The following is a 19,594-nucleotide window of genomic DNA, read 5'->3' as shown; positions in this document are numbered from 1 at the left end:
CTGTTAAGTTGTAGCCACGTTAGAGAGTAGAAGGCAAAAGTCACAATCAAGTTATTCCAATAAAAGTAGTTTTTTTGCAGCGTGCAGCCGTTCTTTTGAGTGATAAAAATGCTGCGAGTAGCGCGCTAATTAGCATTAGCGAGTCAGACTGGAGTAGATCATTACGATTCCTTGAACATCTATAGATTGAAGCAAAAATCATTGTCAATCAAATCATTTTCAATCAAAAATCGTTCATAATCGAAAATGGATTCTGAATCGAATTGCACACCCATAAATCGGAATCGAATCGAATCGAATCGTGAGGCATTCAAAGATTCCCAACCCTAGTATATACAGTATGTATATGTCTGTACTGCATAATCAGTCAACCGGATCTTAAGTGCAGTGACTTATAGACGTGAGTAGAACATGTCAATTCTCTACAAAAAGAATACACAGTGTTAATTTAAGCTCACCAGATATCTCATCAGCCAAGGAAACCATATTCCTTAGCTCTTCAAAATGAATAAAAGATGAGTACTGTACAGTATTATGTAGGCAGGTGAAACTGGTTATGTCATTGGTGAAAGCAGGTTTGGATCACTAAAGTAGACTTGTGCATTTTTTTCACAGTCTAAAACAGTTCACAGGACATATGTTTTGGTCACGTACTTCCCTCAATGACTATTGAAGACAAATATTTCATGTATTCTCCACCGTTTGTAGCCAGAATATAGCACTAGACTATCATATCGCCTTGTGTTGTAGAATTTCAAATTTGCAAGTAAATGCTTTGGCATTCGCTTCACTGCTAGCACACAGACTCATACTTTTTCACTGGAAGTCTAATTTAGCCCCATCGTACCTGCAGTGGTTGAGGGAAGTACTGTCTTTCTTGCCTTTAGAGAAACTACGATAGAAGCTGTCCAATGCCCGAAAAAATTTCATCCTGACTTGGAGACCCGTCATAGAATTTGTTGAAAGTTTTCCCTTTCAATGTTACATTTACATGACAGATACATCTGATTTTGAACTTGTTTATATTATGCTCAGATTACCATTGAGTTTAAAACAGTGACCTGTCTGACCACTCTGTTTGTTAAGAGCCTAGGACGGAGGGGGGAGGGTTCTTGGTTTGTTTGTATGTTGTTTATTTGTTAATGAAAAACTGCCCAAAAATCCTCCTCATAAATCACATTTTAATGGAAAAAATATCTGCCTCAAATAAAAACCAAATATCAAAATTTATAGAAACATGGTCTACGTATATAGAATTTTTTAACCTAATTCTGGTTACTTAATTCTGCCTGTTAGCGAGAGCCACCACATCGTGATAACTTACATTGATGTTTCTGCATTTGGCAATTTATTATTATATTATATTATTAGTATGGGATTTTTTTTAATAGGTTTTAGGTGAACTAATGAATACACACACACTCGCACGCACGCACGCACGCACACACACACGCACATACACATACAAAAAAAAATCTCTCTCTCTCTCTCTATATATATATATATATATATATATATATATATATATATATATATATATATATATATATATAAAAAAGGAGAGCAATGATGACATGTCAAATCGAATGAACAATACTGAGCTCTCCAGAAAAAAAAGAAAGAAAAAAAAACTGCCCAAAAATAAAGTTAGTACTAAAACCATTCACAAGTATCTTAATAGCAAGACTGCGACATCCTATACATCTGCATACCCCGAGTTTATAGGACACTCAACATTTTTATTTCTTGTCTTGGTTGAAATGAGCATGTTTTTATGGGCAGCCCTGTCTCATGCAATTGAGTGACCGTACACCCCACCACCATAAACAGCTGGACCAATGCTCTCATTACCATGACAACTGGGGAAGCGCTTCAGTCACTTTTCAGTTACTGTCACGGCTACCATCCATGCATCGCCAAGCGCGATTACTCCTCCATCCCCACCGCAGCATCAACTTTCCTTAGCATGTGTCGCTTATTGCATCCAATGAAACTGTGAGCCAACCCTTGTCTTATCCCTAATACTGCTAGGCCGATGGTGACTTTGGATTTGGTTATCATGACAGTCGATCGGAGACGGAACCTACATTTTTACAGAGGTTTTGCAGGCTACCACTCATCATCTTGCCATCAAATACATGAGTAACATTGGGCTGGCTCTCACCAGTAAGTGTATGCCTCGTGATAGGTTGATCTTGCCAGTGAGTGTATGGCTAATTATGAGATGGATTGGTGTATAAATCTCACTGTTAAGTGTATGCCTAATTATGGAATGGATCTCGCTAGTTAGTGTATGTGTAACGTCGGGCTTGATCTCACAGGCAAGTGTATGCCTAATGACAGATTGTATCTTACCAGCAAGTGTATGCCTTATGTCGGGATAAATCTCGCTGGCAAGTGAGTGTACGCCTAACGTCTGTCTTGATCTCATGTGTTCATTCCAAACGACATTTGGCCATCTTCAAGAGACTGGCTAACATCACCTCACCAGCCTTTACGCCTTGTTGCCGCCTGCTTGCTTCTACATGAGGAAGCCAAGATGTATTTGTGGGGGGGCGCTTAAGGCATTATTTGATTACTTTATTAAGTGTAATATTTTGCGTGTTCAAATAAATCAGAATTTAGATCTCATGAAAAAGTTTCCCTTGCAAGTATTTTATTAAGAGCTCTTAAGACACAGGAAAAAAGCTTACATTCGAAAGGTGATGTGAAGCTTCCAGTGTGTCGAATATGGAAACACACAGTCGCTTTATACTAGTACAAAAGATTCTCCCCCCCTTAGACTTGACAAAGAATTAGTGTTCTTAATAAGCAGAAATGATGATACTGATACGATTATCTCAGCTCCCCACCAGCCTCGGAAAAATGATGTAGACAGGCTTTGACCTTGGACCTTCAGTTTTTACGACCAAATGACTAATGACATGAGAACTTGACAACTTTTAAAACATACACATTCTTATCTCAAGAGCTGGCAGGGAGTGAGAGGTTCCAATATATTTCACAAATCATTATCACAGTGTTAGTCATTTAACTACACATAGTTATATGGCATCTATATACCTATAAGTAAATTCAAAAACAGTAAAAATATAAATTTAAAATGTTAAATGTCAACAGCGCTCAAAAAGACAATAAAGCAGTTTAACGCATCAAAAATTAAATTTTTCATAGTATGTCCCATTTAGGGAGAGAAGGAGGGGTTGTGTTCACTGTCGCAAAAAAATGGATCAGTTAGCAGTGAAGGATTAAATAGAATATGCAAGTGGCAGACATGAAGCTGTCATAGTCATGGTGAGAAGAGCGGGGCGGAGAAGACGGCGATATTGAGTTAAGCGCCTGTTTTGCAGAGGACAGATGATGAAAAATCAATCGGGCGTCCATTTATGAGCGTTTTTGTTTTGACACTTTTTGCAGCAACGGCAGTGTTTCCTCTCCCCTGCCATCAAACTCCTGACAGAAACCAATAAACTACAAGTGACCGTCTGAAAGGCCTGACACACACTCACTAAACGAGTTTACTAGACTGCCATTTATAGTGGCTAATTTGGCCGGCGGACTTTATTGCCGCAGGCCATTCGACGATGGCAACTTTGGGGCTCAGTGGCACTTAGCACTTTGTGAATATCAATTTGCAGTAATGGCCGGAATATCAATTATCTTGTTTCTTGTGTCCTGTCCAGCGTGGCACTCTTGAGGTGGGATGTTTATTAGCAAAAGCACTGATGTACCCATTGACTCATCCAAGAGTCGCCTTACACCACAAGGAGCCAAACTAAGATCCAACAGCAAATACAGTCCCAACTAATCGCACCCATGCAATGTTGTGTAATATCAATACAACTTGATTCACTGGAACGTAACGTTTGCAATCATATTAAGCTGTTGAAAATGTTTTCGAAAGGAAATAGTGTTGCACACAATGGCATGATAAAGACACTAAACCCTGGGTGACCAGATGACCTCTTTTCCATGGACGTGCCTTGGGATGTTTGATACCGTTTTTAGACTGATACCAGTATGATTATTCACTCTTAGTTCTCACCATACCGACTACCAATTCATGTAGTACATTTGACATATAAGATTTAATTTAACGCAATGACAAAAAAAATTATTTCTTTTTTTTTTTTTTCCCCTGGAGAGCTCAGTATTGTTCATTCAGTAATTTTACCGATTTGACATGTCATCATCATTGCTACAAAAAAATTTCTTTCTGACGGAGATGATTTCGACAATGTATCAAACTCCTGCAGTATAGCGCCAACTGCTGCTGAGGAGGACTTACGTCATGTCAGATTAATATTGCAATTTTTTGGCCTGAAGTATCAGTGGCTGGTATTAGTAGCCTTCCTTAGTACCCGAGAAAAGCCAGTGTGGACCCGATACTGATACCTGGTATTAGTACTCGCCCATCTCTAGATATGTCTTTTTGGGGACTACAGCACGGATGGTATTTTTTATTTTTTTAATTAATAAATAAATAAGTAGTAATATTAGCTGTTTTTTGGAGAGCAGAACAAATACATATGTGCCTTTATGTATTGTTATAATGTGTCAGCATTTGTTGCTCTACAGTTTGTGTTCAAATATCATTTGTTCAAAGGTTTATAACTACAAAGTACAGCAATCTTGATTCTTTTTTTATTATTTTTATTATTTATTTTATATTTTTTTCTCTATGGAGAGCTCAGTATTGTTCATTCGATTTGACATGTCATCATTGCTCTCCTTTTTTATATATATATATATATATATATATATATATATATATATATATATATATATATATATTTTTGTATGTGGGTGAGTACGTGTATGTGCGTGTGTGTGTGCGTGCGTGTGTGCGTGCGAGCGTGTGTGTATTCATCAGTTCACCTAAAACCTATTAAAAAAAATCCCATACTAATAATATAATATAATAATAAATTGCCAAATGCAGAAACATCAATGTAAGTTATCACGATGTGGTGGCTCTCGCTAACAGGCAGAATTAAGTAACCAGAATTAGGTTAAAAAATTCTATATACGTAGACCATGTTTCTATAAATTTTGATATTTGTTTTTTATTTGAGGCAGATATTTTTTCCATTAAAATGTGATTTATGAGGAGGATTTTTGGGCAGTTTTTCATTAACAAATAAACAACATACAAACAAACCAAGAACCCTCCCCCCTCCGTCCTAGGCTCTTAACAAACAGAGTGGTCAGACAGGTCACTGTTTTAAACTCAATGGTAATCTGAGCATAATATAAACAAGTTCAAAATCAGATGTATCTGTCATGTAAATGTAACATTGAAAGGGAAAACTTTCCACAAATTCTATGACGGGTCTCCAAGTCAGGATGAAATTTTTTCGGGCATTAGACAGCTTCTATCGTAGTTTCTCTAAAGGCAAGAAAGACAGTACTTCCCTCAACCACTGCAGGTACGATGGGGCTAAATTAGACTTCCAGTGAAAAAGTATGAGTCTGTGTGCTAGCAGTGAAGCGAATGCCAAAGCATTTACTTGCAAATTTGAAATTCTACAACACAAGGCGATATGATAGTCTAGTGCTATATTCTGGCTACAAACGGTGGAGAATACATGAAATATTTGTCTTCAATAGTCATTGAGGGAAGTACGTGACCAAAACATATGTCCTGTGAACTGTTTTAGACTGTGAAAAAAATGCACAAGTCTACTTTAGTGATCCAAACCTGCTTTCACCAATGACATAACCAGTTTCACCTGCCTACATAATACTGTACAGTACTCATCTTTTATTCATTTTGAGGCAGATATTTTTTCCATTAAAATGTGATTTTAGGTTAGACCATTGGTCGATATTCAGAGTTTGTTTATTTTTCCAGCAATCTTGATTCTGAATCTGAATCTATTATCAGTTTGTGTTCATATGTGTTTCAATGTCAAATGTTGGCACAGTGTAGCGATTCTCAACCTTTTTTGTGCCACCAACAACAATGTAAAGATGTTTTGACAGACTGGAAACAAATGAAAATAAATCATCAAGTATACAACGCGTCATTGCGCCAGTTTTGATGGCATCATTGACTCATTTGGGAAACGGTCACGACATATTGCACAGGGCAGGTTGCGCGTGCGAGTAAGCTAACCCCGAAACTTAAGTAGGACTGCCGATATTGCCTCCTAAATACAGTTTGTTTTTGTTGAAGCTTTGTCTGTTGTTTTGGCCTGTTCTCCTCCCAACATGTCTTTTTCTTTCAAAAAAAATTTTTTTCTAGCTTGTGTGCCTGATTTTCACAATAAACCTTCTTTCAGACTCTGATGGATATAATATTTTTTTTGTGCAGTCGCTCTGTGAGGCCCAGTAGCAAATAGCCTGTGGCTCGGTGGTTGGGGACCCCTGCCTTAACAGACATTTGGCAATCACACTTGGGGCGTCAGCACGTGGCAGCTAAAACGAATGGAGCGTAGAAACGGCACAGGTTAATGGCAAGCATCACGACAACTAACTAATCAACTCGTGCAATTACCTGAGCATCTCGCAGCAGCAATGAAACCGCAAGCCCCTTAATGATTAACAAAGTTCAGTGGGATTATCCAATTAGGCGTGTGAGCTGCAGGTATTGCTGTCGAGAGGATGGACTTCCTCCGGTGTTTCATTAGAGCGACCCTGGAGCTGGCTGCTGTACAAGCGCGGCTAAATGAGATCATAAATCTGCTGCTCCATACTTTTATGAGCATGACGGGAAGTCTATTAGAACTTTCATAAGCAGCGGGTGAGGCCAGCAAAGCGAAGCGGCCGGGCGACACCGTCAGCTGAACTCGCCGTCACATCTGCGAGAGACGGCGTGAGAAAGAAGAACAGGGGTGGGAGATGCATTTTGGGAGTGCATGCATGAAGCATCAAGCTGAGTTTGTGAGCCGAGATAGAATCAGGACACCTTACTGATGAAGCGGCTTCCAGGTGCCATCTTTAAACGAGCCTGAAGTAACCTAAAAACGCTTTTTGTTTAAAGAAACAGGATCATCTCTCTGTGGACTGCTTGTTTTTGTGGCTTTTATAATACATTATCTGAGCAAAAGTAATGGAACACTTGCACATTACATCCCCATAAACAGCTCTTTCCGAAGACCGAATTTCTCTAAGCATACCTTCATGGATCGTGCTTCCATGTTGTCCATAAAGACGCGTACAGTTGTCCAAGCTATCTCATATTTTGCAATGTGCAACCAAAAACAAAACAAAGCTCTTTGTCATATTTGTTAAAACATTCATTATAAACCCAACATTAGTGAAATCAGTGACAAAACAAACAAACATCCCTATCTGTCCCTATTGTGTAAGGCAAAGGACGTCAGACAGATGAGAAGATTTAGAACTAACAAGGAATTAGTGAAATTTCTGCTCGACAGGTGAGTTTATCACCTTCTTGATTTTTAACTGATTGTACAATCAAAAAAACGTCAAACAGTTAACATTTAGTGTTATAGAAACACTCTATAACTAATATGTTGTGGCTAACATCTCCTTGGTTGCAATGCTAATGCTAGCTTAGAATTGCTGGCTCTTCTGTTGTTGACATTATTAACATTTTTACTGTTTTATTTGACATTTTACCTGTTTTGCATTTCATTATAGATGTGTTGATGAAGGTGTAATTATGTTGACCTAATATAACCTGATGAGTAATGTTTTTGACATTCTTGCTATCTTTTCTACTGTTTTCCCAGACATGAGGAAGTTAATATGTTTCGTATGTTTATCTAAGAAGTCTAGTTCCAGTTCGTCAGAAATCTGGTTTTCAAAAGTTCAAGGACAATCTAGTTTACTGGGAAAATGCAAACTCATTCTGTACCTCACGGGATGACAGAGGCGTTTCCTCATGTTTTGAATAAAGAGGCTGTGTGGGCAAAAGAGCACACACACATCTTGGATGACACTGCTTGGGTGATATGCAATTGTGTGACCAGAGATCTCTGTAATAAATTGACCTTGCAAGGGCCCTCTTCACAAGAATCTCATCTTTGATTTATTTGAACACGCAAAAGATTACAAAACGTATTATAATCCTTCAAGCGGGACATTTTTGTCTGTGACTATCACAACTACACACTTTCATAATCGCATGCTGGGCTAAATGGCCGTGTTTGAGAATCGCGCTTGTGCACAACAGTTTGCCGCGCTGCTTTGAACCCAGACTCAAGGTGCGGGAGGGATTAGTGAAGTAAGGCTATGCTCAAATCTTATTAGCGATTTTAAAACAGCAAACTCCCTGCAGGGCTGGGACCAATCAATGTCAGCTTCTTCTTTTGAGCTAACTTTTCAGAGGGATTGCGGAAACTTCGCTCTGCTTCACAGATATGCAATGGGAATGGAATCGAACACAAGCAGATAAACATGCAACACACACACAAACACAGAGCATCTTGAAAAGAGCAGTTGGTGTGTTTTAAAACACGACGCCATCTGCTTCATGCTCACCAGTTGGTTATCACTGTCAAGTCACAAAGTGGTACATTTTGGTTTGGACTGAAAGGCAATCATAGTGTGAAACAGTCTATGCCACTACGGCAATCGAGCATGCCCAACTTTTGACCACTAAAGAACTCAAGAACAAAATCTCAAACATGCAGCGAATACCCTAATTTAACTCCTTCTCAAAAAACTGACATCTTCGAGCAGGTATCTGCTGCTTTACTGCTTGCATTTTACATTATCTTTGCTGGTATTTTGCCAAATTTGTTTTTGGTAATCATGGTTCCTGAGAAAGTAATGGACGATATTTCTTTAAATAAAGCTTCAAAAGTGTTTTTGTAGTCAACTTGGACAAGCAGTACAAAAATATTTCTATGATATGTACTATACTGAAGTTTCACTCATTTTTAAGATGAGGACCTCTTTCCATGAAAAGATGGAGATCAAGAAAATCTTGTAATTATTTTGAAGCAATAAAGGAAAAACTCTACCATGCGTTGCAAACTAAGTTAAACACTGCTGCATCCTCGTACCTCCCCACTCCATCACTCCCACAGTAGTGCCAACTTTCCATCTGGCGCTCACTCGTTCCAAAGGGCGTAGGGGGTGCACAGATGCGCTACATGTGCTGTCAAGTCGGTTTCGGGCTCAGTCGGCCAACTCTTAGTGAGACTAATGAAGCCAAATGACGGCGGACGCCGCGTCCAGGTCCCGGCTACCGCGGCAACGGGCCTGACATGCGCTTGGCGTCCGTTCAGCTGTTTGCTGCGCACAAGATGGCGATGGAGGCTGGTGTTGTGCAGAGGAAGTGCGAGGAGCGTGGCGAAAAACATTAGATAAACTGTTAGAACACATTCGATGGTTCATTTGAAGATATCACGCCTGTGCGAGTTGTGAGGTCACAGTATGATATCACAGCAATAGTTTGCAAACAGTATCACGATCCACCGATGATGCAAAGCTCATGGTGTTATCAACACTTTGATTTTGCACTGACATTGAGTGGTGCCGTGAAATACAAGTGACCTGACGAGCTTTGATTTGCATTCAGAAATTCAAGATGCGATCGCTGTATGGGCAGTGATTTCAAATCACTTTACAGCAAGCAGCAGTTTGACAGATAGTTCTTCAAATAAGAGATTCAATGTATTTCATGCCACTCATTCACTCACTCACTGGAGTTTAGTGTCACACAAACTATGCTGTAAGATAATTGAATTGTGTATTTTTTTCCCGCTAGCTTAATGCTAACACACGTAGCAAAACGCTGTAGATGGGCTAGCGAATAGCATTATTGCGGCATTTTCACTCCTTAAGCATTGGATATATGACCACAAGCAGTGCATTAACACAGGTAGACAGATAATACAATAATAATCAGATATTTTCTTTATCCTCTGAAAAAAAAAAACATAACATTACTGCAGTTTAACAGTAGTTCATTAGTGTCTGCATGACTGTATTATGCTTCCCCTGGTGGCCAAGTTGCAATGAATAACTCATAATGCACAAACTGCTTAGTTTTCGAAATTCCCTGAATAATGTTATTGATTTATGTATTTAGCAAATATTATACAGCTATTTTCCTCATTAAAAAAAACAATGGTGTCATGTCGCAATGGTGGGGTGGTTCTGGGTTTTTTGTCTTGTCATTTCCGGTTTTATTTTGAAAGTCTCACTCTCCTCTCATTTCAGGTCACTTGCCCTTCCGCATGTGGCGTATGTGTCCACCCCATTCCTTGATTGTGTCCACCTGTTCCCAATCACCCTCATGTGTTAATTAGTCTGCGTCTCCCTTGTCTTGTTGCCGAAGTGTCACGTCCTGTGCATGGAAGCGTTCCCACAACTAATATCCACAGGCCTTGCCTTTTTTATATTCAGTTTTTACCTCCTGCTTGGAGTGACCTTTGTTACCCTTTTTGAGTGCGTTTTTTTTCCCGTCCAGTTTGGAGCGTCTTTTGTTCAGTGTTTTTTTCCCTCAGTCCAGAGGTGATTTGTGTTAAACTGCAGCTGTTGTTAAACTGCAGGCTAACCAAATCCCTGCGCCTGAGTCCTCCCTGCCTCGCCTTGTCAGTACACTTCGGCCAACATGGCCCCAGAAAGGAAATGGGGAAACCACACTGTGGAACCAAGAGGAGCACCTGTCACATCAAGAGGAGTTTCAGCTCACCATTGCCACCCAGCTAGGCGATATTTCCAGACTGGTCCAGGAGCTGGTGAGCCATCTGCATAGCTCCGTCGCACCTCCCGTACGGCTGGAACCACCGGCTGGCCCGCCCGTCCCGACCCCATCATTTGCCGGGCTGGGCATGAAACTGGCCGCCCCTGAACGCTACTCGGGAGATCCTGGACAGTGTAAGGCCTTCCACACTGACTGTGATATCCACTTTGAACATTCTCCACAGCCCATCCCCACCGACCGATCCCGGGTAGCATTTATCATCTCACACCTGACTGGAAGGGCCAGAGCCTGGGCCACCACTGAATGGGCACAGGATTCCCAATCTGCCATACCGTATCCGGGTTCCGGGCTGCCCTCCTCCGAGTTTTTGATCCCGTCTGCACTGACCGGGAAAAAGCCAGAGAGCGAAGTAACCTCAAGCAAGGCAAGGAGTCCGTAAGTGTCCTGCGACCGCAATCTACGGGAGCGCCACAGTCTGCTCCTTCCCCGGCACTGAACTTGCAAGCGTTTCAAGGACGAACGCCATGCAGCTGGGCAGAGCCCGACTTTCTCCCGAGGAACGACAGCGGCGCCGCCAGGAAGCCTGGTGATACTACTGCGGAGAACTCTGACATCTCGTTGCCGCATGCCCTGCTAAGCAAGCTACCCTGGTGAGTCCACGCTCTGCTTCGGGAACCGAGGCACGCAAACTCATACCTGTTATCATCAACCACAACACCACTACATTGCAAGCACTCATAGACTCAGGGGCTGATAAAAGCCTTATGGACTCGGGTCTCGTGAGATGTTTAAAGGCACAAACCTTACCACTGAACACACCCATTAAAGCCAGGGCACTCAATGGCCGGGAACTGTTTGTTGTGTCATGGAACCACTCAATGTGCATAGGGGAGCATAAAGAATACCTTCGATTCTAAGCGTTCCAGTCCCCATCTCACACCCTGGTTTTGGGTTATCCCTGGTTGTGCAAGCACAACCCACGTGTAGACTGGCGCTCTGGGGAAGGGACTGCATTTACCATGGGGTGGGCAAGCTGGCTGACGGTATGAACTCTGCTGCTGTTAACCTTGTGTCCATCCATCCCTCCACAGACAATGAATACCCGGACTTGATTTTTGAAAGTCTAACTCCTCTCGTTTCTGGCCACTTGCCCTTCCTCATGTGGTGTCTGTGTCCGCCTCATTCCTTGATTGTGTCCACCTGTTCCCAATCACCCTCATGTGTTAACTACTCTGCGTCTCCCTTGTCTTGTTGCCGAAGTGTCACGTCCTGTGCATGGAAGCGTTCCCCCAGCTAATATCCACAGCCCTTGTCTAGTCTTGCTCTTGTGTTTTTGTATCCAGTTTTTCCTCCAGTTTGGAGCGTCTTTTGTTCAGTATTTTTTCCCTCAGTCTAGAGGTGATTTGTGTTAAATTGTAGGCTAATCAAATCCCTGAGTCCACCCTGCCTCGACTTGTCAAATTTTTATATATTTTTTTCGTCTGTAAAGGATGGCATTTCCATTCATTTCAATGGGCAAATGAGGATTTGACATACAATGGTTTGGAGTTACAAACATAAAACTTGTATAGCTCAACTCAGCGCTGAGTCATACGGTTTTCTCACCTGTTTCTGACGACATGCAAACTCAGACAATCAATCTCTCTCTCTGTTATCTGTTTAATAACAGCCCTCACTGACTATGTTCTGAACTCCTGTTTCCTAGTCAGTGCTATATCTCAAGTGTGGATTTAGCTCCCACTTTCCCATCGCTGAGGCAATGTTGTCCTTCTGCAAAGTAGTTCACACTCAGTCAACAGTGACTCTGTTAGTAGCTACCAATCAATTCTACACCATGTACCAAATCTTTGATCATCAAATAAAATACTGTAATTGATTATGTCCGTCCCTGGTTTGCCATGGAGTTCACAGGCAATCACCAGTGACAAGATGGCTACTTGGTTCAATTCCTGTCATGTGTTTGATTTCTATAAATTCCAAGTGAAGGCTGCAAATTTCCGCCAAGCTGCTCAATTAAAATTTGCAGCAGTGTTTAATCAACGGCCTATAATCGATCAACACAATTTGCTTTATTGGGCTGCACAGTAGATGTAACAGTTTACACCGCTTGACGGACAGCGCCACACTGACCTCAATCCCATTTTGATTGGTATGCTGTAAAAAAAAAAATCTGTTTTGTCAGCTGCCTCTTTGACGCTAGACGGGAAAAGAGCCACTTGCCTGTATTGTAACTATTGAATCTTGTACAGCGTAAAGTCCTTTATCTAATCAATTATCTTATAAAACGGTCATATCTTGCTGTGCGGTCGGTTGTACAGACACACAAAGGAGTAAACCAAATATTGCTTTTTATCGCATATCTACTAATGAAGACAAAAGACGTCGATGGATAGCAGCAATCAACAAAGGACTGGCAGCCCACAAAGTATTCACGGATTTGCAGCCATCATTTTTTGCGAGGTTAGTAGATAAATGTTGTAATTGGTAGATAAACGTTCATGCATAATACTAGTCATTGTACACTATAACAAAGATTGTAACAAAGGTGTCGAATTGCGTGTTTCAAATCGCATTATTGAGCCAGATAGTTAGCGTCCACTCCAACTGCACCAACACACAGTGTAGTTTTAAAATGCACCTTCTTCAAAACTATTAAGTGAATTTGACTGTTTAATAATGGGAGATTTTGTCTTTGTGCTTGGAGTTTTTCACTTTGGAGCCGGCCAGAGTCTTATTCATGAAATGACTGCATAGCTTGCCACAAAGATAGTCATTTGTTCCATGCCAGTAAACATAGTAACATAACATCATCATGGCGTTTCAATATAGAGCGGACTGTTTAAAAATAAGTCAGTTAGCATGATAAACAAGTTTTACCTTTGCATTACGAGGTATATTGTCCCCGGTGCGAGCGTAGCATCTCGTCCCAGAGACTCAGCCAGCGACAAGCTTTTAAATCAGGCCCGGTGTAAGATGACACGGCATTGACTAAATAATGATATAGGTCGTGTGCTGTGAATTCCGGCAAAGACAGCGATTTGATTAACTTGTTAAAAACAGCATGCAACAGAAGGAAAGGGGCTGTTTTCAAACTAGCGATCTCCAACTGAAGTAAATATCGCGCTCTGAGTCCCGACTAAATGTGCAACTTCGACTGACAGGCGAACTTTGGTTGAAGTAATAGATTCCATGGCTCGATGGGCAATAATAACTTTTTAATTTGAGAAATAACAGTCGCTAAGTCGCTCCGGGTCACGTCCACTTCTATTCAACGATCATTTCCTTCCGCCGTCCGTCATAGGGCAGTCACGTGATCACGTGACGTCGGTGCAAATGGTCAATAGAGTTGATGGGGTAAAAAAAAAAGAGCAGTGATTCGATGAAGATTCTATCGTTTACACACTGTGGAGATTTTTTTTTTTTATTCCAGTGAATGTGGATGCATCTCGGCTCTCACAATTAGCTTCCTTTCACTTTGCGTCTAAGTGTAGATATGTTTCCTTCTAAATTAGTTTCTTAGTTACAATCTTAAAAGTCGCAAAACGTGTTTCATTTTGAGGTGGGTTTTCACATTTATTAGTTCAGGTCTAAATACTGTAATTGATTGAAAAGCTGATTTGGGAGGGCAAAGCAACAAAGGTGATTGATGACAGTCTGGAAGCCAATCTTGTTCCAATAATTGGACTTTTGATGTTGTGTTCTTATGTGCTGCTGCCTTCCATTTTGCTATAAAAATGCTGTAAAAGTGGCATTTCCCTATTGAGGGATGAGTGAAGACCGACCTCTATTGTATTCTAACTTTCAAGATGCACTGTATATACTTTTCATTGCATCATCGCCGTCGTTTTGTACTTATCATATAAAACGATACTCATTGTGTGCATTATGTCTATACTGAAGTGACTTTTTACAGGATTTCCTACTCAATGAATATTCATATTTCTGAATATCAGAGGATTTAAAAGCTTTATTGTCAAACTTCCCTAATAATGCCTAATAAAATACCATGAAATGGAAATTAGCATATTGGCAACTGTATTTTTTTTACACCCTTTTCATTAGTTATTAATCCATCTCGATATACAAATGTGTTGCAATATTTTAAAAAATCATACCTATCTAGTTAAGTAAATAGCATTTTCAGGAATTAACTGCAGGCGTGTCAAAGGTATTATTATCAATTTTAGTGCAGATTTCAATTAATAGTGCAGATGAAGAGATGTATTTTCCCTTTTCATCATTTGCTTTCTTATAATGTGGATGGCCATCCTCCATGAAAAAGGAAAGTAGCCTGCTGAGCAATAGACAAATAAGCAATCAAATGGGTTTTTCCAGCCTTGGAGGTCTGCACTCGACTGATTACTTTTCCAGCTTACTTATTAGGTTATCTATTTGATTAAGATGATTTAGGCCCCTGTAAATTGAAAATAAAAATGTCTTGTAAATTTGACACAACATAGAGAAGAGTGTTGTTAATGAACAACCCTGCCAAATTTGAATGATTAAAACAAATCACCAAGTATATTAGATGATGCTTCAAAATTGTGAAATATCAAACGTCTCAGACAGACACTGTGGGCATATTACGCTGGTTGTCCCACTCAACTGACAATTAAATACTAACCGTTGTGATTGACTCGAGGGAGTTCTTCACATTATCAAACTGGTACTTCACCAGGCAGACCCGTTCGGGAAAGGTGGGACTTGCTGCTACAATACTTACAGCTGATTGGACGATGCAGCATCTTTGCACTTTTGTTTTGACCAATCAAGACAACGGATGAAAATGTCATCTTCCGTCTCATCTTAAGGGTTGGGGTGGGGTGGGGGAGCACGAACATCTTTACCAGATAAAAATGCACGAAACGCCTCTCGCTGTTCAAATTCAACAAGGAAACGGTGAGTACATAATTAATTGCAGCATCCATTCGTCTGTTAGGTTTGTTTGTTTTCCCCCGCCATCGGCGCTTATTGGTTTCGTCCTGCCTAAACAACGCCTGATTGGTCAGACCTAAAAAAGGTCGGCTGCAAACGTATCAGCGGGAGCAGTACAAGATGTATTCTCCAGAGTTTCTGAACTCACAACTACCACGAAAATTCATCTTGCTGGCAAGGTTAATTAAATACCACATACTCTATCATTCTTATCCGTACACATTCCAACAACACAAAAATATATCCTCTTAAATCCTCTGGTGGTAACTTGGATTACATCCCACCATATATTCCACGCTTTGAGAGGTGCTAGCTTGCAAGCTACCTAGCCAGGGCTACTCTTAGCCGGCGGATGGGCGGCAGGTTTAACCCCTGGCTCACAGCTCCTCACTTGGTGTTGTGTCAATGTGTAGGGCCACATAACAGAGACACTTTCAGAAAAGTCAGCTGTTTATTAAACATGGTGGTACATGTGATGTCATTTAGCCTGTGGCTCGCACTACATACATTATAGTATATACTTACTGTTAGTTAGATCATAAATATTATGGCAATTCTGAATAAGACAAAAGAAATGATACATGACATTTATATATTGATACCCAGCTGTTCCAAAATATTGTGGCATTTTCGAGTTGCAGGCACAGCAAACTAGCTAGCTAGCTAACTGCGTGCTGTAGTGATAAAAATGGGCCAGGTAGGCTTAATTATAATCACGTAAACTCGCAATCAGGCCGGTTAACTGTTAAGGCCTTTTACAATGGGGGAGGGGCAACGAATGCCATTATAGCCGCGGCCAAAAATAACTCCAGGAAAACTGAGATGCTGAAAAACAGTTCAATGCTATCTACTAGCGCAACAATTCAGTACCAGTTTGTTTTCAGTCTTCGCATATTTTCAGCAGTTATCCTCAAACATGTATAATGCATTTGGAAACAAATTTCTCAATTCACTGTACAGAGTCTTTAAATACTGCTTCTTCTTCTTTTCTTTTCTTTTTTATTATCAAATTGCCTTTTTTCGTTTTTGTTTCCTTTGGCCAACAAATCTATTACTGTCACAACCATTAGCAGTATTTAAAAGGAATCTCCTTTAAAAAAAGAAAAAAAAGTGACTCACTTGCTACTGCTTGCCAATCTCCGAGTTCCGTGTCAGTGTTAAGACTTTCAGGGCATTTCGTTCTCATTAAGGAAACACACTTTTGCACTATCCAGATGTGCACAAGCATCCAGGCAACGTTTCATTTCCTGACATCAAGCCGTTCAGCCCTCTCCTCAAAACGAGTGGGTTTGAGAGGGGGAAAGCACCGAAAGCGAACGGACCAGACGCTGAACTCGAGCGAATGTAGGACGCGGGTGCTAAAGGGCGAGCAGAAGCCACTCGGTTGCCAGAGGCGTGCTGGCTGGCACTTTGGTGTCACAAGAGTGTTGCTACGTCGCCTTTGATAAGAGCACCAAACACGCTTGTGAGTCACGATGGCACAGTCGTGGCCGGGAAACGTCTTGTTAATCGTGATGGGACCTGATGAGGCGCTTACCTTCAACTTTTATTCTTTATGAGGGGGAGATTATCTGCCATCATATATGCTAGCCATTGAAGCCGCCATCAAACCAGCCTCTTGGCTTTGATCAAACGCTGATGAAAGGCACCAGGCACAATAGCGGAAATAAAATCTCTCCTAATAGCTATGTATATTTTGATGCTGCTTGTCTCTCTGAAATGCAAAATAGATGACTTCAGCCACGAGTCTGTCTGAATTCTGAGTTATGTTTCATCTCTCTCTCTCTCTCTCTCTCTCGACTGCGTCGAGATAAGTGAACTGGGGGGATTAAACAGGGCGCCCACCCCAAGTTGGGCAGGATTTCCGGAGTTTAGTGGTGTAAATAATTCAAACCCTGCTCACACTCTGAGCACCTTTTACATTTTCCTGCAAATAGCCTGCTGAGGCGCGTTTCAACACAAAGTTCAAAGGACTTCAGGCTTTGTTGTGTGTTTCTTCCACCTTTTGACTTTTGACTAAAACATGATGAAATATGGAAGTCCTCTGCAAACAGATGGACCTTACACCCCCTTAAGACAAACATACTCAGAAGACGTGGTAAAACCAACAAAAATAGACACACACACACTTCATATCCAGATGGCCTCGCATCTCTCGGGACGTTCAATTTCCTTCCATCATTTGAACAGAACGCTGCATTTGCAGTATCGGGCGAGGGTCCATTTGAAAACGTGCTGAGGATGAAAGATCATCAATCAGGAATATCAGAAAATGGCAAATTAATTCACTTAACTTAATGGTGTGGATTAATCATCGTCTCACGGCGCCCATCAGCAAAGGTGCTAAGTTCACGTTCGTGCATGTTTAATGGAATATAAATGAACAAATCCTCCAAGAATTGTCATTGAACACTTTGACTCTTCTTAATCGATGATAAAGACATAATTCAACATTGATCTGATTTAAAAATTCAGTTCATACAAATTGTTTCACTTTTGCTACATTTGCTGTAATTTGATTTAATTTGATTTGTTTCACTTTCGGTCAATTAAGTCTGATTCAATCAAATCCAGTGAGTTGACATACTTCCTTTATATTTCATCGTATTAGATAAAATTCCAATTTATTTGGTTTAGTTCAGGTCGGTTGGATCACATTTGGTTTGGTTTGATGGATTCATTTTATTTGATTCACTTGCATTGTGTTTACAATCATTTCAACTGAGTTACTACTTTTCAGTTTAGTTGGATAGGTCCTTTTTTTTGTTTCACTTTTGATCCACTTCTTTTATTTTTAGTTTATTTTCTGGTTAATTCAGCGTCAATTCAATTGCATTTTAATTCAATTCAGTTTGGTTTGGTCTGCTCAATACGATTTAATCAAATTTGTTCCAGTTCAGCTGATTAAATTCAAATGCATTTACATATGATCACTTAATTAAGATCAAATTAAATTGATTTCGCTTTTGATTCACTTGGGTTCTGCATGATTTAGTTAAATTCCACAGCATTCAACTTTCTTGTTTCACAAATCTTTTTGTGTATTTGGCTTGATTCCTGTTTGGTCAAGGATGTTGGGTTTGGTTTGGTTTAGTTCAGTTTAATTCCATTCAATTAGTTTTGGTTCGGTGTATTCAAGTCACTTCTCTTGCATTCAGTTTGAATTGAACTGATTCATTTCTGATTTTACTTCTGTTCAGTTTAATTCGATTGCATTCCTTCCCTTTCGGCTTTGGTTTGATTTGTTTAATGCACTTGACTTTACTTTTGATTTACTTGTGTTCTGTTTAATTTGATTTCATTTGAGTCAAATATGGTCGGTTCAGTTCAAGTTCAGTTCCAGTTGGGTTCCATTTGATTTAATTCTATAATGTGCAGATTGGTTAAATGAATCCAAGGTAATCCAAATTAACTTAATTCTGCTGATTTGATTTCATTTGTTGTGTTTAATTCTGATTATCGTAGAATGATTCAGATGGTCAGTTAAGTCCAGTTCCAGATTCCAGTTGTTTATTCAGTAAGGTTATTTTATAAATTGGTTTAATTCACCTCATCTAGTTTGTTTTAGTTCTGCTGCTTCAACTCAATTTATTTTGAGTCTCATCTTGTCAGTTCAGTTCAGTTTCATTCAATTCATTAGATTTTCCATATGGTTTGGTTCAATTCAGATTTGAACTCATTCATATAGTATCTGTTCCGTCTACAATTCTGGTCATTTCCGGTCAATTAAATTCAATTTTTATGCAATGATACTTCACATGAAAAGTTAACTTGAGATTGGTTTAGGACCACCCTATTTCACTTCACATGAGCAAGCAAGCACTTTGGCAATGAACAAGGTGTGTGTGTGTGTGTGTGGGGGGGGGGGGGGGGGTCATGTTCTGAAAAGCCTTGAACAGAAGCACAAGTCATGCATGACCAGAGAAGTTGCATTTCATCATTCCCCAATCGTCGTCTCTCACATCCCCTGTGAACAGCGCTTGCATCCCACCGTTGATGACTGACAGATGGCATCAGCATCGCTAACAAAGT

The 19,594-nt window shown here is 40.3% G+C and overlaps 1 protein-coding gene across 2 annotated transcripts in view; it reads right to left on the bottom strand.

The window, feature by feature from the left end:
• olfm2a (olfactomedin 2a) overlaps positions 1-19,594 on the bottom strand; it is a 96,105-nt gene that overhangs the window by 35,713 nt on the left and 40,798 nt on the right. The window lies entirely within an intron of this gene.

The sequence above is a fragment of the Vanacampus margaritifer genome, chromosome 2 (assembly GCF_051991255.1).
Source record: "Vanacampus margaritifer isolate UIUO_Vmar chromosome 2, RoL_Vmar_1.0, whole genome shotgun sequence".
Classification (NCBI taxonomy): Eukaryota; Metazoa; Chordata; class Actinopteri; order Syngnathiformes; family Syngnathidae; genus Vanacampus; species Vanacampus margaritifer.
This window is presented reverse-complemented; position numbering and strand designations above follow the sequence as displayed.